At 48.8% G+C, this 27,546-nt stretch overlaps 1 pseudogene; it reads left to right on the top strand.

Moving 5' to 3' along the window:
* Nucleotides 1–7,547: 7,547 nt before the first annotated feature.
* LOC115311522 overlaps nucleotides 7,548–27,546 on the top strand; it is a 144,911-nt pseudogene continuing 124,912 nt past the window's right edge.

Here is a 27,546-nt window from a genome sequence, read left to right as displayed (position 1 = left end):
TGCTAGCGACCAAGGCGATGAGCGACGTTTTCTAGAAATCCGAAAACCGAGCGACATTGAGAAATCTCTGTCGCTTGTCGCTGAATCTCTTTGCTGTCGCCGTGGCTCGTCTCGTCGCTCGCTAAATCGCCTACGTGCGGCTCAGCATTTACTGTGGCCATAGCTGTGTACAGCACACATGGATCAGTAAATGCCGCTTTTACTTCACGCTTGCGTGTATATTGTGTATGTGCGTACGTGCCTGTGCGCATGTGTGTGTGTGTGCGCATGTGCGTGTGTGTGTGCGTGTCAAGCAGCACGCGTGTACGGAACAGCGTTGAGTATCCGACCCCTTCGGTATGCGTGTGTCCTTTGTTCCGCTGCGTATACAGTGACGCTACGGAGACGAATGCTCTTATCGCACTTTCGTTTTAGTTTCGCGCAGGCATCTTTGGTACAAATGAGTTACTCAATTACAGACTAGGGCGTCTTCATGTTTGCACGTCTGTCTTAGTTTCACGTAGGCATCTTTGGTACAAATGAGTTACTCAAGTACAGAGTAGGGTGCCTTCATGTTTGCATGTCTGTCTTAGTTCCAAGTAGGCATCTTTGGTACAAATGAGTTACTCCAGTACAGACTAGGGTGCATTCATGTTTACACTCCTGTCTTTGTTTCACGTAGGCATCTTTGGTACAAATGAGCTAATCCAGTACAGGCTAGGGTGCTTTCATGTTTACGCGTCTGTCTTAGTTTCACGTAGGCATCTTTGGTGCAAATGAGTTACTCCAGTACAGACTAGGGTGCCTTCATGTTTACACGTCTGTCTTAGTTCCAAGTAGGCATCTTTGGTACAAATGAGTTACTCCAGTACAGACTAGGGTGCATTCATGTTTACACTCCTGTCTTTGTTTCACGTAGGCATCTTTGGTACAAATGAGTTAACCCAGTACAGACTAAGGTGCTTTCATGTTTACGCATCGGTCTTAGTTTTACGTAGGCATCTTTGGTACAAATGAGTTACTCCAGTGCAGACTAGGGTGCCTTCATATTTACACGTCTGTCTTAGTTTCGCGTAGGCATCTTTGGTTCAAATGAGTTACTCCAGTACAGACTAGGGTGCCTTCATGTTTACACGTCTGTCTTAGTTTCACGTAGGCATCTTTGGCACAAATGATATTCTCCAGTACAGACCAGAATGCCTTCATGTTTACATGTCAGTCTTAGTTTCACGTAGGCATCTTTGGTACAAATGAGTTACTCCAGTACAGACTAGGGTGCCTTCATATTTACACGTCTGTCTTAGTTTCACGTAGGCATCTTTGGTACAAATGAATTTCTCCAGTACAGACTAGAGTGCCTTCATGTTTACATGTCAGTCTTAGTTTCACGTAGGCATCTTTGGTACAAATGAGTTACTCTAGTACAGAGTAGGGTGCCTTCATGTTTACACGTCTGTCTTAGTTTCACGTAGGGATCTTTGGTACAAATGAATTACTCCAGTACAGACTAAGATGCCTTCATGTTTACACGCCTGTCTTAGTTTCACATAGGCATCTTTGGTACAAATCAGTTACTCCAGTACAGACTAGGGTGCCTTCATGTTTACATGTCTGTCTTAGTTTCACATAGGCATCTTTGGTAGAAATGAGTTACTCTGGAAAAGACTAGGGTGCCTTCGTGTTTACACGTCTGTCTTACTTTCACGTAGGCATCGTTAATACAAATGAGTTACTCCAGTACAAACTAGGGTGCCGTCATGTTTACACGCCTGTCGTGGTTTCACGTAGGCATCTTTGGTACAAATGAGTTACTCCAGTACAGACTAGGGTGCCTTCATGTTTACACGTCTGTCTTAGTTCCAAGTAGGCATCTTTGGTACAAATGAGTTACTCCAGTACAGACTAGGGTGCATTCATGTTTACACTCCTGTCTTTGTTTCACGTAGGCATCTTTGGTACAAATGAGTTAACCCAGTACAGACTAAGGTGCTTTCATGTTTACGCATCTGTCTTAGTTTCACGTAGGCATCTTTGGTACAAATGAGTTACTCCAGTACAGACTAGGGTGCCTTCATATTTACACGTCTGTCTTAGTTTCGCGTAGGCATCTTTGGTTCAAATGAGTTACTCCAGTACAGACAAGGGTGCCTTCATGTTTATATATCTGTCTTAGTTTCACGTAGGCATCTTTGGTAAAAATGAGTTCCTCCAGTACAGACTAGGGTGCCTTCATGTTTCCACCTCTGTCTTAGTTTCACATAGGCATCTTTGTTGCAAATGAATTACTCTAGTACAGAGTAGGGTGCCTTGATGTTTACATGTCTGTCTTGGTTTCACGTAGGCATCTTTGGTACAAATGAGTTACTCCAGTACAGACTAGGGTGCATTCATGTTTACACTCCTGTCTTTGTTTCACGTAGGCATCTTTGGTACAAATGAGTTAACCCAGTACAGACTAAGGTGCTTTCATGTTTACGCATCTGTCTTAGTTTCACGTAGGCATCTTTGGTACAAATGAGTTACTCCAGTACAGACTAGGGTGCCTTCATATTTACACGTCTGTCTTAGTTTCGCGTAGGCATATTTGGTTCAAATGAGTTACTCCAGTACAGACAAGGGTGCCTTCATGTTTATATATCTGTCTTAGTTTCACATAGGCATCTTTGTTGCAAATGAATTACTCTAGTACAGAGTAGGGTGCCTTCATGTTTCCACCTCTGTCTTAGTTTCACATAGGCATCTTTGTTGCAAATGAATTACTCTAGTACAGAGTAGGGTGCCTTGATGTTTACATGTCTGTCTTGGTTTCACGTAGGCATCTTTGGTACAAATGAGTTACTCTAGTACAGAGTAGGGTGCCTTCATGTTTACACGTCTGTCTTAGTTTCACATTAGCATCTTTGGTACAAATGAGTTACTCCAGTACAGACTAGGGTGCCTTCATGTTTACATATCTGTCTTAGTTTCACGTAGGCATCTTTGGTAAAAATGAGTTCCTCCAGTACAGACTAGGGTGCCTTCATGTTTCCACCTTTGTCTTAGTTTCACATAGGCATCTTTGTTGCAAATGAATTACTCTAGTACAGAGTAGGGTGCCTTCATGTTTACATGTCTGTCTTGGTTTCACGTAGGCATCTTTGGTACAAATGAGTTACTCTAGTACAGAGTAGGGTGCCTTCATGTTTACACGTCTGTCTTAGTTTCACGTAGGGATCTTTGGTACAAATTAGTTACTCTAGTACAGACTAGGGTGCCTTCATGTTTCCACGCCTGTCTTAGTTTCACTTAGGCATCTTTGGTACAAATGAGTTACATGAGTACAGACAAGGGTTCCTTCATGTTTACATGTCTGTCTTAGTTTAACGTAGGCATCTTTGGTACAAATGAGTTACTTTAGTACAGACTAGGGTACCTTCATGTTTACATGCCTGTCTTAGTTTCACGTAGGCATCTTTGGTATAAATGAGTTACTCCAATACAGGCTAGGGTGCCTCCATGAAACTAAGACAGACATGTAAACATGAAGATGTTTACATGTCTGTCTTAGTTTCATGGAGGCATCATTGGTACAAATGAGTTACTCCAGTACAGACTAGGGTGCCTTCATGTTTACACGTCTGTCTTAGTTTCATGTAGGCATCTTTGGTACAAATGAGTTACTCCAGTACAGACTAGGGTGGCTTTATGTTTACACGGCTGTTTTAATATCACGTAGGCATCTTTGGTACAAATGAGTTACTCCAGTACAGGCTAGGATGCCTTCATGTTTACACGCCTGTCTTAGTTTCACGTAGGCATCGTTGGTACACATGAGTTACACTGGTACAGGGTAGGGTGCCTTCATGTTTACACGTCTGTCTTAATTTCACGTAGGCATCTTTGGTACAAATGAGTTACTCCAGTACAGACTAGGGCGCCTTCATGTTTACACGTCTGTCTTATTCCCCTGTCAGACGGGCTAGTTTAGTGTCACTACAAGCAAGTGCACTTCGCCCTTAGTGTCATTTCTGTAGTGTGCCACGCGGCTCCTTCCTGGGAACACACTTGGCTTCGAGTGAGTTTGACGAACTCACTTCGTTCGATCGAGTGTGTGGCATCAATAGGAGTGTTTCAACAGTAAAACATAACAACACAGAAACCAAAAGGGTGGCGTAAGTTTTATTTTATAAGGAAAAAGAAATTTGTGAAATAGAGGGGTGACATTGCAGACAAGTAGTGGGTGGACTCCGAGTTTAGGTTCATCTGTGCCAAGATTAGCGCAGCGCGAATTGATAAAAGACGACGACAAATTCAGTCATTCAACGGTTATCTTGGTTAGCATAGAATGATGGAGCGTACTTTTGTCTCAGCATGTAACTACTCGAGACAACAGGATAATTATGATCTAATTAGGCAGTTTCAGGGCCTCCTCATAGACTTCCATGGAACGGAGCGGAACGCTAAAGTTGAATATGCTTCGTTCTTTATCTTGGCTTGCGATGGTCGATCGTTCATTAATGTAAAGATCGTTCATTAATGTAACGTTGTTTTAGAGAACAGCTCCTAGGAACCAGTTTCTGAGTTGAGCGGCGTCGGCGTAACCGCGCGTTGCGTTAAGGGCTGTTTCCCAAAATGACGTGACACGTGACGTCACGTGTGACGTCACGAAGGTAAAATTTTCCCGCTAAATTTTGCGGTAAAAGTTTTTGCTAAGTTTGGTGGAAAATTTTTCCGCTAAATTTAGAGGAAAAGTTTACCCGTGTGACGTCACGTGACGTCACACTTAACATTTTAGGTGACGTGTCACGTGGCGTCACACGTCAATTCAGCGGGAAAATTTCCCGGCTTAATTTAGCGGGAAATTTTGCGAAAGTTTTACGCTAAGTGGGATGGGAACAGGAGAGGAGGACGGGGGGGGGGTACGGAGGGGGAGCAGCTGCATACCCTCCCCTTCGTACCCTTCCCCCCTCCTCCTCAAGAGCTGCGCTCCAATTCGGCTATACAGAGAATTGTAAACGGCAAATTGTTTTCAACGTATCTTTGTTAAGGGGTATCGGTGGCCGAGTGGGCTAGCGCCCACCAGATCGGAGTACTTGGAGAGAAAGCTCGCGCTGAAGATCCCAGTGATCCTGAGCTCAATCCCCAGCCCTGCTCGAAGAACACACTTCCAATGAAGTGAGTTCGGGGAGCACACTACGCTCGCTCCGGTAGACCAAGTGTGTAATCTCGATAGCAGTGTTCAAGGAGTAAAAATAATAGAAGAAATTAACGCTGCGTAAAATAGTATTATTTCTATAGGAGTAATATTAGATGCGGACTTGTTTTTTGTTCGCAGGAAAGTAGTGCATTGTAGAAAAACAAGTGGCTAAACTAGTTTCCAGCCTTGGCCCCTGCGCGACGGCCAGCGACGGCCAGGAGGCACCTGCAAGACTCCACCAGGAATCTGAAGGTGGCAGGAGAAACGCGAAAGGCTCGCTTGAAATGGAACTCGCCCAAATTGGGCAAGGTGTCTTCGAACCACCGTTCGTTCCTCTGGAAAGTCCACCGTTCTCGACTGATCACGCGGGTAGGTTGTCGGTCAAGAGAGCGGGTATGGTCAAGGCATTGGCCTGCAGCTGCTGATCGATGTTACTTGAAATTCTTGCCTGTGCGTCGGAATCCAGGTCTAGCTGCCTCTCATCTGAAAGGCGTTGGGCTCTCACAAAGAAAAGTGACCCAACCAAGCGCATTCACTGTCCAACATCGCGAATATCGCCCTCCGGCTCGTCCTCCACACACTCCATGATGTTTCGTTGTGGTGAGTGGCGAGTGGCCATGTGGGCTCGCGCACACTAGCTCGGAGCACGCGCAGCGAAAGCTCGCGTTGCAGAGCCAAGGAATCCTGGGTTCAATCCCTACCCCTGCTCGTTTCGATCTGGATGAACATCGTACCGGCGTGCGGACGTGTATTACTGGCTTGTAAGGGCTGATCGTAATTATCAAATTGGATTTAAATTTGGATTAAAGCTCGTGACTTAGCGCAATAATGTGTGGTAACGTGTTTCTAATAAGACGACGAAGTTATTTATGAAAAAATGCGTATGCACTCTAATATTATGCGTGCACTTTACTTACCTATCGTCATTGCCATCATTTTGGAGTGACACTAAGTTTTCCCGTGTAGCACCAACACACTTGGAGTGTGTTTCGACGGGTTGAAGTGCACTCGCTTGCAGTGCCACTAAACTAGCCCGTCTGACAGGGGTATTAGTTGGGGAGCGAATGACGCTCCACGCGCTGTGGTTCACGCGGCTGACCGAAGTTGTTTTGTTTTCTTCTTTTACTTTAAACGGCCGATCATCGGCCTCGCCAAAATATTAAGGCGAACGACGACCACGACGAATAATCGTTCAGTCTTGTGACAAACATCCAGCTAGGCTGACGTGACACCTTCATTTTGACTTCCGAATTTACTTCATTGGCGACGAGGCTGAACCCAATGTCTGAAACCGGTCAACCCACCTCGACCAAGCGCACCATGGCCTTCTCTGTTCCTCAGTTCAACGAGGCATCAGATAAGTGGGCCACCAATTTGACACGCTTGGAAGCGTTCTTCAAGGGAAATGCAGTGACGGACCCGGTGCAAAAACGAGCGTGGTCGTGTCCGCCTTAGGTTCGAAGACAATTGAAGTTTTGCAAGTGTCCAGTTCGTCGACAGCGGTCAATTCGCTTACATATACCGAAGTCGTGGGGCGCTTGGAAACGTACTACGCACCGAAACAGAACGAAATCGATGAGAGCTTCAAGTTTTTTTTAAATATATTAGAAGCCAGACGAGTCCGTCCCGGAAAATTTCGTCGCGATTCGCCATCTAGCCGAGACCTGCAACTTCGGAGACATTCGCGAACGCCTTCTCCGTGATCGCATCATCTGCGGAATCACCAGCGAAGATGTAAGGAAGCTGCTGCTCACGAAAAGAGACTTAACGCTACAAATGGCCGAGGACATAGTGCTCGCCGCGGAATCCGCTACCGTAAACATCGCAGCCATGAAGCCGACACCGGAGTCCGATATCAACGCGCTTACACAAGGCCCACATCGCCAATCGCCACTTCCTCAAAGCTCCCGCAGGCTTACAACGATAGCCTGCTCACGCTGCGGAAGCTCCACGCACAACGCGGAATCGTGCAAATTTAAGAGAGCCTCGTGTCATCGCTATGGTCGGGTTGGGCACATTGCCAGGTGCTGCCGAGACCTTACTACTCCCAGGAAAGGGGGCCGTGGATTCAAAGCCACCCGCGAACCTGGAATGAACGCCGTCGAATGCAGCGACAGCTTATCAGGCGAGGAAGGAAGCTTGTTTACGCTCCAATGTTCTCATGCTAGGTCTGACATTTTATGACAATTTGGTTGGTTTAGTAGAACCAGTAGTGCGAAAGTTTGTTTGGGCCGGCGTGCCACTCAAGATGCTCGTGGACACAGGGTCTCCCGTGAGCGCGATTCCCCAAGACGTCTACCACAAGTACCGAAGCTCGTGGCCGAAACTTCAGAAAACGTCTGTTCGTTTGTCGTGTTTCCTTGGAACATGGCCCGTGTTAGGCGAGCTAAACATGCGCGTGAAGTACCAGGACAAGACTACAGAGGGTAGTCTTTTCGTGCTCAGCGGTTCTGGTCCTTCTTTGTGTGGCCGGGACCTGATTACTGACATGAATGTTCGAGGAGTTCCTGTACTCAGTCTTTCAGGCGCCAGGACGCCTACTTCCACTCCTGCCGCTAGTCCCGCAGCACCAAAGGACGATGGGAACCTCCAACAGCTACTCGAGGAGTTTGCGGATTTGTCCGAGCCTGCACTTGGAACCGTGGAAGGCCCGCCGGTGAGTCTGCTCGTGCACCCAGACGCGCAACCCAGGTTTGCGAGAGCAAGGCCTATACCTTACGCGCTACGCGATAATGTATCCAATGAGTTGGGTAGCTTAGTGGCCGAGGGCGTGTTATCTGCGGTGCCCTATTTTGCTTGGGCTGCCCCGATAGTGCCGGTGGTTAAAAAGGGTGGTGACATCAGAATCTGGGGGGGTTTGAAGCTCACGGTAAATGCGGCATGCCATACCGAACAGTACCCATTGCCTGTTATCGAAGAAATATTTGCATTTCTTTGTGGTGGTGAGGTCTTCAGCACGTTGGATTTGAAAAACGCGTATCACCAGCTTTGCTTTGACGAAGACGCGAGACAGTTGGCCGTGATCAACACGCGCGAGGAGTTGTTTTGCTACAATAGATTGCTGTTCGGCATCGCATCCGCACCGGCCGTCTTCCAACGCACAATCGAGTCCATTTTGAAAGATCTCCATGGAGTACAAGTTTACCTGGACGACGATCTGGTAGCCGAGAAACGTGGCGAATCAACGCTGCGGCAAGTGCTACAAAGGCTGTGGGAGCACGGGGTCAGGTTGAAAAGGGACAAATGTAAGTTCCGTCAGAAAGAGGTCAATTACCTGGGTCACAAAATAGATGCCGCAGCTCTTCATCCCAAGGAAGAGAACATGGAAGCAATCATGCAAGCCCTTAGACCGCAGAACGTTTCGGAACTGAGGTCATACCTCGGTCTCATAACGTATTACAGCAAGTTCCTGCCGAACATGTCGACCCTGTTAGCTCCGCTTTATGCACTGCTAGTGAAAGGCCAAAAGTGGCAGTGGTCTAGCGCTGCCAACAAGGCTTTCGAAGTTAGCAAAGCAGCTTTGAAAAACGCAAATTTTCTGGCTCACTTTGACCCCAGCAAGCCTCTTAGAGTGGAGTGTGACGCCTCGCTTCATGGCACTGGGGCGGTATTGTCCATTAAGTTTGGAAGCGAGTATCGACCGATCGGGTGTCGTTCACGTACGCTATCTGTAGCCGAGCGGAATTACGCTCATCTCAAAAGTGAGGCGTTAGCTCTGGTTTTTGGAGTAACGAAGTGCCGGCAGTACTTGCTGGGCCACCATTTCACGTTGGTCACCGATCACAAGCCGTTGATTGGCCTTTTATGTCCGGATCGGCCAATCCCATCGATGGCCGCCGCTCGCATACAGCGTTGGTCGTTGTTACTGCGGGCTTATTCATTCGATCTGGTGAACCGAAAAGGAACTGAAAACCGGAATGCAGATGCTCTCAGCCGGCTGCCGTGCTCAACGGAAGGTGAATCATCAACCGAGGAGCTGTCGGAGTACGTCCTGCTGATGGAGCAGCTCGATGAAAACTTCGTTTAAACGGCAGACCTGCAGCGGCTGACGGCTGAAGACAATGACTTAAGGCAGGTCCAAAAGTTGGTTCAAAGTAGGTCCTGGCCTCAGAACAATCATAAAGAAAAAATGACCCTAAAGCCATTCCTGGAAAGGCGGAGTGAACTAACCACCTCGCACGGCTTGGTATATTAGGAATCACGAGTCGCAATACCGCAGAGTGCTGGGAATTAGTTGGATTGGTCGGATTGGGGTTTTATGGCGCAAGGGCTGCTGAGGCCAAAGAGTGCCAAAGAAGGGAACTATTGCATTGAGGGTAAGCGAGAAGAAAGGACTCTAGTGGTCAGGGTTAAAAATAAAGGATTGAGGCAAAACCGGATTATGTCACATACAGCAATGGGCATGAGTGAGAAACTTTGAAAATCACAATTGATGTAAAAGACCAATAGCATCTAAAAACTTAAAAACCTGCTTGTAAGCCAACCTAACAAAAATATGTATGTACACTTCTAGGACGTTCTATGGAGCAGCGTCCATAGGCAGAACAGAAGGCGTCTATAGGCAGACCACGACCTCTGTTGCCTCCATGAAGTCGTTCTATGGCTGCCCTATAGAATATTGGCCAACGGACGTTCTATGGACATCCTATTCTATGGATGATGTGTGGTCGTCCTATACCCTCTCTATCGTAAGACGCCATATAGAGTCCATAGGGACTCTATAGGGTGCCTACACAGGGTCTTTACGGTGTCTATAGGGTGCCTGCAGAAAACCCATACGAAGTCTACGAGGAGTCCCTAGGGAGTCCACAGGGAAGCCATACAAGGTCTACACAGGGTCCTCATGGGGTCTGCAGAGACGCCATACAAGGTCTACAGGGAGTCCCTACAGGGTCCGCAGAGAAGCTACTCATTTGCAGGGGGTCTGCTACGGGGTCCGCACCGACCAACGTTTCTAGAGCAAGTCAGTTGGGAAACGCTAAAGAGCTTGCTCTGAAAAAGCAGCACCGATCTGTACTAGAAAACCGAACTAATTGCGATCGCAACGCCACCATTCTACCCGCAGCGGCCACTCAGATAACTGTATGACCGCGTGTGATGGTCTGGGACTGTCGATATTCGACAGCATGTGACTGTTCTGCTTTGGCTTTAATCGGCCACTTTGGCGCCGAAACATATACGGTAGAAGGGGGGTTTCAGGGATGCCAACCCCCATCTCCCAGGCGGACGCGCCGCGAATTGCAACCGAAGTTAGGACGCACCCAAGTCGGGACGCGCTACCTGAAGTCGCCGGTTAGGCATGGCTGTAAAAAGAAATATTAATTGTGCCGCAAGACCCTGTAAGCTAAAATTGTATGCTAACATCACGCCCTCGTCATTTTGTACTATCTCCAATAAAAGTTTCTACAAAAAGAGCTTTTTCCCATTTGTTTTTACGCAAAAACGTGCTCTGTAAAAGTCATTTTAAAGGGTGTAGGGTTCTTAGGGGTCTGCAAAGAAGCCATACAAGGTCTATAGAGAGTACGTACGGGGTTCACAGCGGAGCCATACAGGGTCCACAGGGAAGACATACGGGGTCTACACGGGCTCCTTATGGAGTCTGCAGAGAAGCCATACAGGGTCTGCACAGAGTCCCTACGGGGTCCATAGAGAAACCACTTTAACCGATGGTGGTACCGCGGTGTGAGAATCGCACTCCCTAGCTCGTGGATGATTGGCCTCATAATAAAATGGCTTGCCTACACTTTCCTGACGTGAAAAAAACAACATAGAGTGAGGTTTTGATACTGCGCGTATACAGCATAACTAGAATTACTTACGCGTCGCGCGCAGACCCAGCCTAGTATACCGCTGTTTTACGACGATCATCCAAATGACCGCAATTTCGATAGGCACCAGTGCGCCCCCTATGGGTTGTGAAAGTTGGGAATATCTACGGGGGCCGCAGCGACCCAGATATTGTCACGGGTGGTGACCAAAAACAATAGATGAACAGGAAGAAATAAACGTTTAATGTGGCGAACTTGTGCCAAAAATAAAAGAGTACAAAAGATAATAACAAAGCGTCGCGGGCGTTGAAGTCGGCGAAAGCGCAGGATCGAGCGCTGGGGCGAGACTGACTGTGGCTCGCCACGCGGAGCCCCTTATGTACATGCGTGGTCTTCTGGAATAATCGGTGTAGAAGGTTCGGCGTGTAGAACATTCCGACCTCGAACAAGCAACATGGTTCTCGAATTTACCAGAACATTACTTTACAGAGTCAACAAAAATGCGCCTCCGCGGCCAGGAATCGAACCCTGGCTTTCAGCGTGGAAAGCACGCGCGATAACCGTTAGGCCACGCGCGCGCTGCCTGCTTGGCCAGCTGCGCCGCGGCATTACTCCCCCCTTTAAAAAGTGCATCGTCCCGATGCAATCCGATAAAAAAAAGAAATAAAAATAACGGTAAACTAAAGAGTCATTTGGAACACATAAGGTCCACAGTCCTATCGAGCGTAGAACGGCTTCAGTCGCACGACGTGGACGACTTCCGGACGTGGAGGGCGGCGTGACGAAGTCCGTGTTCCGTCGGGCATCACTTCGTAGTTCAGATCGCCGAGTCGACGAAGCACTTTGTAGGGTCCAAAGTATCGTTTCAGTAATTTCTCACTGAGGCCGCGGCGACGGATGGGCGTCCATACCCACACCCTATCTCCGGGCTGGAAGTGGACGTCCCTGCAACGAAGGTTGTAGCGGCCGGCGTCGATGCGTTTCTGGTCTTGAATCAGGAGTCGGGCGAGCTGGCGAACTTCTTCGGCGCGTTGAGCAACCGCCTGAGCGTCGTCGCTCTCGTTGTCAGATGGCTCATGGGGCAGCATGGCGTCCAGCATGGTCGTTACCTTCCGACCATGTACCAGCTGGAAAGGGGTGAATCCAGTGGTCTCTTGAACCGCCGTATTGTAGGCGAACGTGACGTAGGGCAGCACCTCGTCCCACGTCTTGTGCTCTACGTCGACGTACATGGAGATCATGTCGGCGATGGTCTTGTTGAGTCTCTCCGTTAGCCCGTTGGTCTGCGGGTGGTACGCCGTGGTGCGACGATGGCTGGTGTGGCTGAGACGAAGAACTTCCTGCGTCAGCTGGGCCATGAATGATGATCCACGGTCTGAGATCAGTACTTCGGGAGCGCCGTGCCGGAGGACGATGGACTCGATGAAAAACTTCGCGACTTCAACAGCCGTTACTGATGTAAGGGCTTTGGTCTCGGCGTACCGCGTGAGATAATCCGTTGCGACGATGATCCATCGGTTTCCTTACGTCGACGGTGGGAAAGGTCCGAGTAAATCCATACCGACTTGCTGGAATGGGGCAGATGGCGGCGCAATAGGCTGAAGAAGTCCTGCCGGTCTCGTCGGTGGCTTCTTCCGTCGTTGACACTCGTGGCAAGATCGGGTGTAGTGGTGCACAGTCTTCGCAAGCTTGGGCCAGTGGTACTTTTCGCGTATCCTGGCAAGAGTCCTGCTGTAACCAAGGTGTCCCGCCGTCGGGTCATCGTGGCAGGCTTGAAAAATTTCTTCTTGAAGACTGGAAGGAACCACCAACAGCCACGCCGTGCTGTTGTCGCTAAAGTTCTCCTTGTAGAGCACACCTTGTCGGATGGAGAAGGTTGGCAGTGTTCGTACAAAACCGCGCGGAACGGCGCTTCCTTGTCCCTCGAGGTGCTCGATGAGTGCTCGCAGCTCAGGGTCGTCTCGCTGGAGTGCTGCCATGTCGTTGACATCCAGAGCGCCGAGGAAACACTCATCGTCGTCCTCTTTGGTGCAGGAAGGACCGGCCTTACCTGCGGCCCTCGACAGGCAGTCGGCATCATTGTGCTTCCGGCCGGACTTGTACACCACGGTCATGTCGAACTCCTGCAGTCGTAGGCTCCACCGAGCGAGGCGTCCGGAGGGGTCTTTCAGATTCGCCAGCCAGCAGAGCGAGTGGTGGTCTGTGACCATGCGAAAAGGACTTCCATACAAATATGGGCGATACTTTGTTATTGCCCAGACGACAGCAAGGCCCTCCTCTTCAGTCGGTGAATAGTTCGTCTCCGCGTTAGACAGCGTCCGACTTGCGTATGCGATAACTCGCTCTGCACCGTCCTGCACTTGGACTAGTACCGCACCCAGTCCGGTGTTACTGGCGTCAGTGTGGATCTCGGTTTCAGCAAACTGGTCGAAATGGCCAAGAATCGGGAGCGTCTGGAGCCTTCGTTTGAGCTCGTCGAATGACATCTGGTGTTCTTCTGTCCACTCGAACTTTACGGCGTCCTTCGTGAGGTGTGTCAGCGGTGCGGATAGTTTGGCGAAGTCTCGAACAAAGCGCCTGTAATAGGCACAGAGTCCGAGAAATCTTCTTACTGCCTTTTTGTCAGCCGGCGGCGCAAATGCAGCTACGGCGCGGGTTTTCTCGGGGTCAGGTAGAACACCTTTGTTGTTCACGACGTGGCCGAGGAACTTTAGTTCCCCATAGGCGAACCGACACTTTGTTGGCTTGAGTGACAGGCCGGCGGTCTTGATGGCTTGAAGCACGGCTCGAAGTCGTCTGAGGTGTTCGTCGAAATCTCGTGAGAATACCACGACATCGTCCAGGTAGACGAGGCAGCTCTGCCATTTCAGACCTGCCAGCACGGTGTCCATGACGCGCTGAAAGTTGGCTGGTGCTGTAGAAAGCCCGAACGGCATCACTTTGAATTCGTACAGTCCGTCGGGAGTGACGAAGGCAGTTTTCTCTCGGTCACGTTCGTCGACTTCAATCTGCCAGTAACCACTCTTCAGGTCCATCGACGAAAAATATTGGCAGTGGCGCAGTCGGTCTAACGTTTCGTCGATGCGGGGGAGCGGATAGACGTCCTTCTTCGTCATAGCGTTCAGTCGACGATAGTCCACGCAGAACCGCTGGGTCCCATCCTTCTTCTTTACAAGGACGACTGGGGACGCCCATGGACTTCTTGAGGGTTGAATGATGTCGTCGTCCAGCATCTCCTGGACTTGATCTTGAATCACTTTCCTTTCCTTTAAGGAGACTCGATACGGCGACTGGTGGACAGGGAGTGCATCGTCGTCAGTAATAATGCGATGTTTCGCCATTGGTGTTTGGCGAACTTTCGATGTCGTGGCAAAACAGTCACTGTATTCGGCGAGGAGGTCGACCAGTTGCCGGCGCTTCGGAGCTGGGAGCTCGGGGTCGATGTCTAGCGGCGGCGGCGTCGTACTCTTCTGCTGTGGCGACGAGGCTTCCTCGGAGATTGCGGTGACCACGGCTGGCGCCTGAAGCTCCTCGATGTGGCCCACGGTGGTACCCTTCGTTAGGTGCTGCGGCTCCTCTCGAAAGTTCGTCACAAGAACAGTTGTACGTCTTTCTTGGAGATCCGTCACGCCTCTTGCGACACCAATTCCTTTTTCGTGGAGCAGTTGGACGCTGTCTTCAAGAAGAGCTTCACCGTGCATGGCTGCGTCGGTTGTAACGGTGACGAAAACACTCGACCGCGGCGGTAGGTTCACATGGTCGGTGATAACACGGATCGCGGTTGACGTCATGTTGATCTCCACCGGCGGCTCGACGGGCTTTCGAAGCGTCAACTGGTTTGCAGCGAGGTCGATGACGGCGCCATACTCGCAGAGAAAGTCCATTCCGAGGATAACGTCCCTCGAACAGTCTTGCAGAACGACGAACTTCACAGGGCACGTCTCACCGTGGATCTCGACGCGAGCAGTGCACCTCCCGACTGGTGTGATAAGGTGCCCTCCGGCGGTTCGTATTTGAGGTCCATCCCACGGCGTCGTGACTTTTCGAAGGCGGCGGGAGAGCCTCCCACTCAAGACTGAGTAGTCTGCTCCGGTGTCCACGAGTGCCGATGCGTCGTGGCCGTCGATGATGACGTTTAGGTTGTTGGACACCGTTTCAGGAGCGTCGTTTCGGTCTCCGGTAGCGTTCGAGTGGGGGCCCTCCGACGTTCGTGGAGGATCTTGGCGTCGGTCGTCTTCGGCAACTTTACCTCCAGGGGTTGCCGCGCCTAGTTTCCCCGGCGTGGAGCGAGGGGCGACAGGCTTTCACGTCGGGGTCGGTGCATCGGCGAAGCTGGACGTCGTGGTGAAGGCGATCGGAACTTTCGGCGGGACGCAGGCTCGGGGGACTGGGGTCGTCGCAAGTACTCGTCGATCTCCCGAGGGCGTTCACCATACCTGGGGCGCGGGTCGCTTGGGTGGAATCCGCGCAGCCCAAGTCGTCGGTATGGGCATCGGCGGTACACATGGTCAGCTTCCCCGCAGTGGTAACACAGCGGGCGTCGGTCGGCCGTCCTCCAGACGTCTGTCTTCCTCGGTGCAGGTCGGTCTGGGTGAACGTGCACCTGATCTTCCTGTCGTCGGGGATACTGCGGCGTTGGGGCGTCTCTTCGGGGTGGCGCCGCGGCTTGGCGGGGAGCTTGCGGCGGTCGTCGGGCTATGGCAGCGTAGCTCAACGTCGGTTCCTCCGGTGCCACCGCGGTGACGGGAACCTCTGGTTGGAGCGCCCGTTGTACTTCCTCGCGCACAGCCTCGGCAACGGAGAGTGTCGCTGGACGACTTGCGGCTGGCAGAAACTGGCGGAGTTCCTCCCGGACGACCTCCCGGATAATTTCGCGGATGTCCGTACCAGGAGCGTTCTCGCCGCCAAGCAGCGCGGTTGCAGCGACACTTGGATGTCGCTGGCAGTGGGAAGCGCGCGCTTGGAGGGCGCGCTCGATGTTTGTCGCCTCGGTGACGAAGGCTTCGACGGTGCCCGGCGGGTTGCGCACGAGGCCTCCAAAGATGTCGTCTCTCACCCCGCGCATGAGGACCCGCAGCTTCTTGTCGTCTGTGGCTCGTGGGTCGGCACGGGCGCTCAGGCGGAGGACATCTTTTACGAAGCTTGTGACGCTTTCGTCGGGGCCCTGCGTTGGAATTCGGAGGAGATCTTCTGCCTTCTCCCGTCGGTGTAGGGTGGCGAACGTCCGCTGCAACTCGGCCACACAGATGTCCCACGACGTAAGCGAAGCCTCGTGATTCTCGAACCAATGCCTCGCAGTACCCTCCAGCGAAAAGTAGAGGTTCTGGAGGCACTGCTCCGCAGTCCATCCGTTGTGCCGCGCCACACGCTCGTAGTGCTTGATCCAGTCTTCGACATCCTCATGGATCTCGCCATGGAAGGGAGTCGGCGTACGGGGAGCGGCGGGCAGGTAGACGACGGCAGGAGCAGCGGGGGTCGGCGACTGGTCGGCCATCGTCGGCTTCGTTGGCTGCTTGGTCCTGGGCGGCAGAAGTCCGAATTCCGGGTGTAGGCCTTGGGTGCGACGACTGAACCGGATCTCGGTAGTGCCTTCGTCGGTTCTTCGTGGGCTTGGCGTCGGACTTGCACTGCGAACCCTCGGAGGGGAACGCTGCACGGGCAGGCGTTACCCCGCACCTCCACCAATATGTCACGGGTGGTGACCAAAAACAATAGATGAACAGGAAGAAATGAACGTTTAATGTGGCGAACTTGTGCCAGAAATAAAAGAGTACAAAAGATAATAACAAAGCGTCGCGGGCGTCGAAGTCGGCGAAAGCGCAGGATCGAGCGCTGGGGCGAGACTGACTGTGGCTCGCCACGCGGAGCCCCTTATGTACTATCGGGGAAAAATGAAATGCGAACAGAGGAGCGCGTGGCTCGCGGTACAGGCTGTGCCGCCTGTAAGTGAGCCTAGGGGCGAGGGTGCGTGGCCTACTCCGACGTGTTCACGCCCCTCCCTCTGCGCTCCCCAAGCTTCAGCAGTGCGCCTCTTAGTGCGCTGAAAGCTATCACCGCTATCTTTGCTGGCTCAGCGCGTGCGGTGCAAAGAAGCTCGCCGAACTCGCCGAGCAGGCAAAGATAGCGGTGACAGCAGTGGCAGCTTTCAGCGCACTGAGAGGCGCACTGCCGAAGCTGGGGGAGGGCTAATCGAGGGGCGTGAACACATCGGAGTAGGCCACGCACCCTCGCCCCTAGGCTCACTTCCAGGCGGCGCAGCCTGTACCGCGAGCCACGCGCTCCTCTGTTCGCATTTCATTTTTCCCCGATAGTACATGCGTGGTCTTCTGGAATAATCGGCGTAGAAGGTTCGGCGTGTAGAACATTCCGACCTCGAACAAGCAACATGGTTCTCGAATTTACCAGAACATTACTTTACAGAGTCAACAAAAATGCGCCTCCGCGGCCAGGAATCGAACCCTGGCTTTCAGCGTGGAAAGCACGCGCGATAACCGTTAGGTCACGCGCGCGCTGCCTGCTTGGCCAGCTGCGCGCGCGGCTATATATCTACCTCCGATTGAGAAAGTAAAAACATTATTCCGGCACATACTAAACACTTCCATCTCCACAATGAATATAACCTGAGGTTGGATATGCCTCCAGACATCAATGTAACATATTGATACCCGGAACTTAATTAACAACTCTTTAACTCGGACACCTCGCTACACCTAAAGAAAACGTACACCCGGCATCACTTTATTAATGTACCAATACACAGCTCACACCATAGAGAGGCAATAGGATGTCCATAGACTCACCAGGAACATAGAACGGAAATAGGAAGGAATGAAAAACTTTTTCTTTCGCGAAGATCTCTATAGCGTTGTTGTGTCCATCCTGTGGCAAACCAGTGGTACATAGACGGTCTAAGAACTGTCTACAGGAATCCATAGGATGGACAAAGGGGTAACAGAACGGCAAAAGTATGTACATAGGACGTCCATACATATTTTTGTAGGGGCACGAAAGGTTACTTTCACGTAGGCATCTTTGGTACAAATGAGTTACTCTAGTACGGACCACGGTGCCTTCATATTTACACGTCTTAGTTTCACGTAGGCACCTTTGGTACAAATGAGTTACTGCAGTACGGACTACGGTGCCTTCATGTTTACACGTCTGTCTTAGGACGGGGGCATTCAAGCTTCTGGATAAGTGAAAAGTGCGAACATTGTTGATAATGGGACATCGAGCAACATAAATCAATCAGTCCAATTTGTGCCTCAACGCATTTTTTTTTCTTTTTACTTTTAGGCAAGCGAAAGGACGTGTTCCAATTTGAGCTCTTACCTTTCTCTTATGCTGATGTGGCATTTTGTTTCATGCTATTTCTTAGCTCGTGGGCATCAGGCGATGGTGCGTGCCATCTTAGTAGGAACAGTCGATTGCCGCTTGCAGCCGCGGGCGTGCATATTCTTGTAAGCTTCCCGCGCCGAGGGAGGAAGGGGGGGAGGTGCTTCACAGGGTTGTTACCTGTTTTTGTACACGTTTATTTCTGTTTGATGGTCTTGTACTCATTTTTATTTTTTTTTCTCTTTTTTTTTCTTTCATTCGGCGGCGGGCTATCAGGCGCAGCTGAGTAAGGGTCTCAATCTTTCTGCCTAGCCTTACACGCTTCCAAGTAGGTATCGCAACTGTGCAAATAGAAATTATTATAATTATTTTTACATCCTCTGTGAGCTCGTGCTGTCGGCATCTAGAATTGCATAAAATGGCACGATTACAAAAAAGAGCCTAGGTACCCAGCATATACAGACACTTTGTGCTTGCTGCCCCCCCCCCTTTTTTCCCAACCCAAAAATAATGAAGTTATTTAAGAGTCCCCTTTCACGTGTTGTTTTTTTTTTTTTTACTTTTTACTTTTCACTTTTTTTTACGGGGCGGTGTTGCAATAATTTTGCACTCGGCTGTCAATCTCAAGTTTTTTGCACATTTTTTTTTTAACTGAAAGTCGAGAAAACATTCTATTAGTGGCTTTGTATAACCTTAGGCAATTTACAACCATGTTTATTTCTGGAGCTCTTACTGCCGAAGAGAAACAAAGACGGTGCTAGAGCACCCATTCATTCGTGCCTTTTAGATAATATTCTGGGCTTGTAAATTTAAGCATATGTTTAATGCCAGCTGCTGGCTAGGAAGCCTATACTGCCAGTCAAAACGTGTGATATGCTCGTGGGATGCCAGATTCATACCAGTCCCATAAATTAAAGTTATGAAAGTTCCACTTTTGCCCCCATGTAGATAAAAAAAAACACGCGAGGACAGCACAATTGTAGACATTGACAGCATGTATGACTATACAAGTTAAACAAAGGGCTCGAGGTACGCAAAAGCACTTCTTATAAGCTGTGAATGCGAAAGGACGCACGCCCCTCTTCGCTCCCGTCTTTAATCTGCGGCGTACAACCCGCTGACCTTGAGAGTGGAACGGTAGCGCCGCTGCCTCGAGGACACGCAGCGCCATCGGTTGAGCGATCGTTCAAACTGTCGTGTGCCTTGCGCCGCGAGGAAGGAGGAGACAGCAATTTAGTTCCCAGCAGAACGAACTTCTTGGTTTATTTAATGCGCCGTATATATTTTCACGCGCCGTAGAACCGGTAAGAGGCGAGAGAACTTGGTGATCACTGATAACGCAACTGTGTGATAACACAGTCATGATGACACCACACAAACTGACGCGCAGCGGCCAATGGGAGCTTCGTCGACGCGCGCCAGCCAATGGGAACAAAGTGAAAAAAGTGCTGTTGGCTAGTTTTGCGCGTTGTTTCATTAAGATGCTATTTTGCATCGTCTCAAAGCTGATAACGCCGGCTCACTCCATGAGACAGTTAATGCTTTCGCATTAATAGCATTTCTGACTTAATGCTGCTTTATTATTTGCTCTGCCCGCAGGTATATTTGAAGGCGAGTCATGCAATTTGTCAGACGGCATGCAAGGGGCGACTTTGCAAGGTGCCAGCACCAGCGCCTTTGAGGTGATGAACAACAGCACCTGCAGCGATGCTTAGATGCTTCTCGGTGAGTGCCAACATACATATCTTGTTGTTAGCAGGGTTGTTTTTCAATAATTAAATCAGCTTCCTGTTCATGTGGTTAACAAGTCATTAAGGCAACACCTGTCGCTTCAACGAAATGGGCAAGACTGCCTTGATTGCTCTGCTAACTTCATCTGTTGAACAACCAAATCATGTATGTATACCCGTGAGCGATATGAAGGCAACCACCCCCTTCTCTTGTTTGACACTCCTGCAAGTTTCGGAACAAGCTCTGTTGCAGAAGAGGGCTAAAACGCAAAGATTAGACCCCAAGCCACGTACCCCAGGCAGCACACCAGTGTTTGACCGATATTGGGCCAACAATAGCAAACACTGGCTCCAGTGGTTGGTCCAATACTGGCATTCTGGTCAAGCGCTACTTCTTCCAATGTTGGCCCAGCCATTGGCACCAACGTTGGGCCATCGTTCAACCAGTGTTCCAGCCAACATTGGCACCAACGTTGGGCCATCGTTCAATCAATGATCCGGCCATCATTGGCACCACGTTGGGCCATCGTTCAACCAATGTTCCAGCCATCATTGGCACGAACGTTGGGCCATCGTTCATCCAATGTTCGAGCCATCATTGGCACCAACGTTGGGCCATAGTTCAACCATTGTTCCAGCCATCATTGGCACCAATGTAAGGCCATCCCTTAACCAACTTTTTAGCCATCATTGGCCCCATTGTTGGGCCGCCGTTAAACTAATATTTCAGCCATCATTGGCATCCACACTATGTCATTGGCTATGCCAATTTTGGCTTTCACACTAATTCAATGGCTATGCCATCATTGGCATACAAGTTCATTCATTGAATAGGCCGTTATTGGCAGTCAAGCTCATTCATTGGCATGTCCCAATGTTAATGCGACATATTTAATTCTGGCTATGCAATGATGGCAATGCGTTTAGATACTGGTTATTCCAGCATTGCGTTTTAAGAACCACTGGTCTGTTTTGTATTAGTAGTCCATTGCAAAAAAAAAAATCTGGGCACATATAACAAGGTCCCCCTCTGCTTTGCCTATGCACTATTTTATCTGGCGAGCAAATTACTAACTCAAGATCAATTAATACTTTTTTTTAACTTTTTTTGATAGGGGCTAGGGAAGAGGCTCAGCGGGGAGCCTATGCCTGGTCCTTGGGAGGGTCCTGCGGGTGGGGAGCCATTATGGCTTCCGAACGCCTCTTCCTGCCGCCTCTCTTGTCGCAAGATCCTGGCAGCAACTTCACCGCCATTTTTTAAGCTGCCGATTTTTCAATTTTTAGCTTCGCACTGATAGCATCTACGGAGAGATCCAAAGGTGAAGATCAACGCTTTCAAACCCACATTGGTCTTAGTATGTAACTGAATATATCATGCACAAGCAAATGAACAGACGCGATAAAGCCATGAAAGGCAGTGCTGGCTCACTTGCTCTAGCAGAAGCCTAGCCGCGGCATCCCTCCGCTGACAAATGCTTGCTGAAATGAATCGCTTTCGAGCTAGCATCTGGCACCCATGCGAATTATTCGTTAACCCTGAATGGGTATCGTCTGGAAGGTTGGATATCTCAAACTTATTTAAAAAGTCCCGAACTGAATCAACCTATTTAATACATTCAGGAAACGCGTAAAAAAAAGTGCTCGCGTATGAGTTTGTAAACAGGCAGCAAAACAGACACAAAATATTTTCTTCAAATCCCCGAGAAGATTATTATACACAGCATGTTCCGTAAAGAAGTACAAACGTGCAAGCGATCTGCGAAATGTAAAGAGGTACTGGTAAGCTTTTATACAGCTGAAAAGATTGCGAAGCATACAGAACCGGGGTAATTCTAGGCCATATTGTCTGTTCTCTCGGCAGCTGTAAAAATATTTTCCCCAAAATTCTCCTGGCAGACCCCTATCATTGGCGGTGGCATCATTTCATCAAATGACGTTTCATTGTCAGATCGTTTTATTGACACACTGTTTCATCAGCAGATTGTTTTACAAAACATTATGATTTGCTTTTTTTTTCTGGTAACAAGTTACCCCAAATTGTCGCCGCAAATGGTATGTAGGGTGGGACACGTGGATTAACATTCTTCACATGAACCGTCGCAGAACGTCGCCGCGAAGCTGCGTGGACGGGTCTGCCGGCCGGTGACACACCCGCAAAAAAAGGTAGTAGATATTCTGCCGCCGGCACAATAGCCCGGGGGAAAAAAAGCCGGCAGACGCCCCCTATTCAGTCTCCTATAAAACGAATTGTGAAAACAACTTTTTGAGGATGTGGGGTAACTCCCTGGTAAGGTGTCCGTCTCTTATGCGGCGGGACCCTGGTGTAATCGTCAGTGTGGGATTACTGTTTTTTCTTCTATGCATTTGGCGATACCTACGATATTTCTTTTTTACAATAACACTGTAAACAAATTAATGTTGTCGACGAAACTTTGCTGAATTAAATGGTATGAGACTCCCCTCGGGGGGTGAATGGAGGACAGCAAAGCTTGGAGCGCCGGTGGGCCGCTGGGAAGCGGCACGTACAGGTGGGACAATTGGGTTAATATTTTTCTAATGAGAAGCCGCAGACTGTGATACACGCGCTGTCCGAAACTGGCGGAATTTGTTTTCCCCGGGCTATGTCCTCTGTTCACCCCCTGGAAGGGCGCAGTCCCATACCATGTACTTCAGCGAAGTTTCGTGCACAACATTCGTTTTTTTCAGTGTTAATTATAAAAAAAGATGTTGTAAATATCGTCAAATGCTTATAAAATGTTCGAGAAAAAAAATAAGACCACACTGGTGGATTGACTCAGGGTCCCGCTGTGTATGAGACTGACACCTTACCAGTGAGCTACTCCTATAGCTTCAAATAGCCGTTTTCACAATTTGTTTTATACGAGACCCAAAAGGGGACAATAGCCGGCTTTCTTTTCCCGGGCTGCCGGCAGATTATCAACTTCCACGAGAAAAATTCCCCGCAGCGTGCGATTCGCGTAGCGAGTGTCGGTGATATGTTAGTGTCGACGAAACCTGTCCATCAAACGTGCGTTCATGAAAAGTTGTCTATGAAACGTGTTTCCACGAAAAGCCGGGAGAACAAGAAAGTCAGTATTCTACCGTGAGTTGCATGATTTCATGCATGCAGCTGGTGGGAGGGGACTCTGGGTAGAATTTAGGAAAAAAAATGGTCCCGGCTGCCAGGAGAATAGACACTGCCTAATTCGATAGATAATCTGGAAGACTCGTTGCCAACAAGCAGGTTGCCGTGCACTTACCGAAAAATTAGCGGACTTGAAAGATGTATTCCGAGATATTTGTCGATATGGGCACTGGAGAGTAACCACGTACACACACGAACGAGATGATAGGGCTCCGTGAAGATTCCACACGACGCGGTACAAGCTGTCATTTGCCGAGCGAAACCACATCACGAGACTTTCTGACTTCGTCGAAGAAATCGCTTGTTGCCGATATACGCGTAGGACTTTTCAAACACTGAACCACACAGGCCGCAGCTAAGAGTTCAGTCAGGGCTAGGGAAAGGAATGCTGGTAGGGTGAAGCAGATGGGTTGCTGGAGAGGTGAGGAGGAAACACTCCCCTCCCTCCAGCATTTCGCCTGCATCCTTCTTCTTCAAGGTCCCCAGGCGGGGGCGACCACAAAAGGCTTATCTTCGAGGGTCATCCGAACAATGAACACAGCTAGAGGATTTGTCAGTGGATACTTTTGTAAGTTCGTCCCAAAGTTGGTAGTGCAATGGATGCTATGTGAGTGGTCTACCAAGCAGTGTCCTTCAGGCAGGTGCCTGCTCTGCGTTGTGACCCGCTTGGAGACTATAGTCACGCGACCGTAACTAGAGACACGCTTGGCCTAAAATACGTATAGCGTCTACTCTGCTGTCAATACCGAGTGAACAGGACAGCACCACGACGGCTACTCGGCGACAACGTTTCTTGGCAATGCAGTGGAAGATACAGGCCCGCGCTCCCTCTCCCAATTTGAGCGCTGAATAAAGCTGTGCGCGGGCTCTCTTCCTTTCCACTGCATTGCCAAGAAAAGTTCTCGCCGAGATAGCTTTTGGAGTCCCAAAGGAACTGCCCTTCCCAAATGTTAACAAAGACCGGGAGATATGAAGATGCTATGTTTTAGGCCGTAAAACCAACACTCTAAACTAAAATGCAAAAATAACTGCGTCTTTTTTCTGCGCACGATGTCCCCAAATAAACTGAATTCACAAAGTAAAAAAGTATTACTCAGAAATAAGCTGTGCCGTATATTTCGCAGCACGCTAATAACAGATTTTTTGTTTCGCGAGGGTTGTGTAAATGTAACAAAAACTGTACCATTTCTTAAACCATGTAATCATAAATTCAACAGAGATGCAAAGATCCCCAAAGCTGAAGTAAAAAAAAAACGCGAATCTAACAAAACGATGACAACACATGGAGGGGTTCTGGGCTCGAAATTGCTAACGACTTATTATATCGCTTAATTGTAAAAAAACAAAAATATCAGGAATAGCGTCAGCATATTTGAGGAGTTTTCTGTACAGTGAGGTAATAGGACGTCACTAAGGTGGCAAAATATTCATGATTAAGTAATTAAATATTTGTTTGAGGTGTTAAAAAGTGTTCTTAATGCATATTTCGTCGTTCTCGACGTGGGCGTCGACAGACATAGCGCCGCTGTTTGCGCCCCTATCGAGGTGAGCACTACTTTTTACACGTTGCAACGACACTATATTGCGCTATAGACTCGTGTATTTGGCCCGCATGCAGCCTCGAGCGAGCTGTCTTGAGTGTCGGTGAAGGCAGAGCAACGGCGTAGCAATCGCAACATGAGAACCGACTGCGCCTCGATCTGGCCGACCGCGCTCGCTCTGCTGCATGTGAGCGTGGGAATCGCGAGCACCGTTAGCTCACTGGTGTTGCAAGAGGCTGCTTTGTCATTGAGACCTTGCAAACGCCTGCGGACCGGAGCCGTTCCAGTGCTTGGCGCATCACCCGCGCAGCATCGCAAACTTTTTGTCGCCTGAGAGGCCAACAGAGCCCGTAGCGTATGCTGCGGTTCATTCTAAGATGAAGCAGAGATGCCGCGAAGTACATGAACCGTTGCGACGGTGCGTGATGTTCAAAAAGTAAAAATATAAAAATTATCCCGCAGGTTTTTCCAGTTTCAGATGTGGCGATTTGATACATGAATGCTGTAAATGTCAAGGAGGGATCAATTTGTTGACTCTATTATTGCGTTCATTCGGCTCACTCTCTACACAACTGAACTGAAATTTAGATTTTCGAGACTTGCGCTTTTCTAGAGAGCTTCGTGACAACGCCAGTCGTTCCTTGGCGCACCGAATCCTGCAAAGCCAATAAACTGCACCCAAAACCACTCCGTTGTAGTTCCGTGGAATTCTGGGGCCAGTGAATACAGTGAAGCGCCACAAAAGTCTTAAATGTTGGTGGCCGCCCGCGTGTCTACTCTGGTCGGCTCGAACCGAAAAGAGGCAAAAGGCGCTAAGAAAATCCCTTCCCTGGCAGTTCCGTTTAATTCCGGTGCCCGGAATATACATTGAGACGCCATGCTGGCAGTCCTCCGAATTCACTGGGCAGTCCCGGTCCAGATCTATTACGGCCAAGGCCCAATCCTAGCCCAATAGCTAGTCTAAGCAAGTGTGCTGCCTGGTGTGTATCATGTTGTAAACTCCTTCATCAAGAATCTATTCAAAATAGACTTTCCAGTATACACCCTTGCCCTCAAATAAGTATTTATTAAAGATTGCCAATTAGATTTAATTCATGAATAACTTATTCAATTACAGCGTCTTCCTAGCAGCCTTTTTATCAAGACGCCTTCTTACAACAGTGATTTTCATTGCCTATAGTACTTCAATCGTTTTTAAAGCACGGTTCCAGAAAACGAGGCACCCTGATATCTTGCGCCAACATATTTTCAATGTTGGTAACCCATTGGCTAAGACAGGCCAACCTTGGTCAGCCTAAGCCAATTGATTACCAATGTTGGTAGGCCACTGGCTAAGACAGGCAAATGGTGGCCAGCTTAAACCAATCGACTGCCAACGTTGGTAACCCATTGGCTTTAGCACAGTTTATATTTCTGCGGGCGTTGTGACTACCGTGGTTATTACTGCAGTCGTCGTATTTTGTACGCACTTTGAAATCATTTTTGGGCAAGCAGACACATAATGCCCCAGCTTCTTCTTTTATATGTTGCGTGATAACCTTTGTTAGCAGATTGAAATGCGCATCAACTTATGTCACCTCCTGCCTCAAACATAGGGTGTTCGAGATCTTAATTCAACGTGATTTTTTATTCGTGAAGACGTGTAATTGCTTAATGAATCGCTTTTGGTTTAAGGTTTTATTTTTTGCTAAAAAAATATTAGTGATTTTATTTATCTTTAATCTTGTCCGGTATGGTCTAAATTATAGGCCGTGTTTTAAGGCTCAGCAAAGCGGGTTGCTTTGAGATTTTCAAGATCACATACGGCTGACAAAGCACCCGTGTCGTAGATACTGGGGAGGCGCGTGGAGCTTTCGGGGTTGAACCCTGCGTTCCCCCCCCCCCCCCCTACACCCCCTTAGTAACGTTTCCTGGCTGCGTCGCTAAATCAATCAATCAATCAATCAATCTTTATTTTTGCCCTTTTAGCCAAAGGTGCCCCATACAAAAAGCTGCCAAAGGCAGCTTGACGGGGTTTGGGGCCCGTTTGGAGATTGGCAGCAGGACTAACTTTCCAAGAAAAATAAATAAAACACGCTAAAATATTTTTATACAAAATACCAAAATCAATATACCAATATTTACCAAAAATACTAAGGTCGCACACAAGCGCAAAAACCAGAAAAATATACGCACAGCTTCTGTTCATAATATCTACAAAATATAAAACTTTCTAAAAGAGAAATGCGGTTAGCAAGAAGCAATATATCAACAACAAAAAAAGCGTACGCAGCCAGTTTTCACATCACACAGAAAAAAACCTTTTTAACAAGAATAGATACACCACACAATAAAATTATTTCACATTTATTTAAACACAATGTCCGACAGGACTGTAAGAAGTACATCAATAATAATTTCCTTCCCATGTTATATGTATCAATATTGTTGGTAAGTAAATTATTAAGTAATGAAGGTAGACGATAAGTGATTGACTGATAAGTATAATTAGTACGAGCTCGAGGTATGATCCATCTTTCCGAGAGGCGCGTGTTGATGCGATGAGGGTGTTCGGAGAGGTTCCCCATTTCACATAAAAACACAATATGGTCAGAAGTTGAAAAGCGGAAACTATGCAGCAGTCTGTTGTCGTACATCTTTTCAATGGTAATTACTTTATATTGGACGAATAGGGGCTCTGTATGACCCATGTAGTATTCATTGGCAAAGTAACGGAGCATTTTCTTTTGAAATAACGTAAGCTTTTTAATATTTATTTGAGTAGTCTTCCCCCAAACAAGATGAGAGTAATTGATGTAGGACTGAAATAGTGAATAGTAAATTTGTAGTTTAACATTAACTGGAAAAGCAGAGCGACAGTGTGACATGATTC

The sequence above is a fragment of the Ixodes scapularis genome, unplaced genomic scaffold, assembly GCF_016920785.2.
Source record: "Ixodes scapularis isolate PalLabHiFi unplaced genomic scaffold, ASM1692078v2 PGA_scaffold4__175_contigs__length_147842914, whole genome shotgun sequence".
Taxonomy (NCBI): domain Eukaryota; kingdom Metazoa; phylum Arthropoda; class Arachnida; order Ixodida; family Ixodidae; genus Ixodes; species Ixodes scapularis.
Note: the sequence above shows the minus strand (reverse complement) of the source record. Positions and strands in the feature narration are given on the sequence as shown.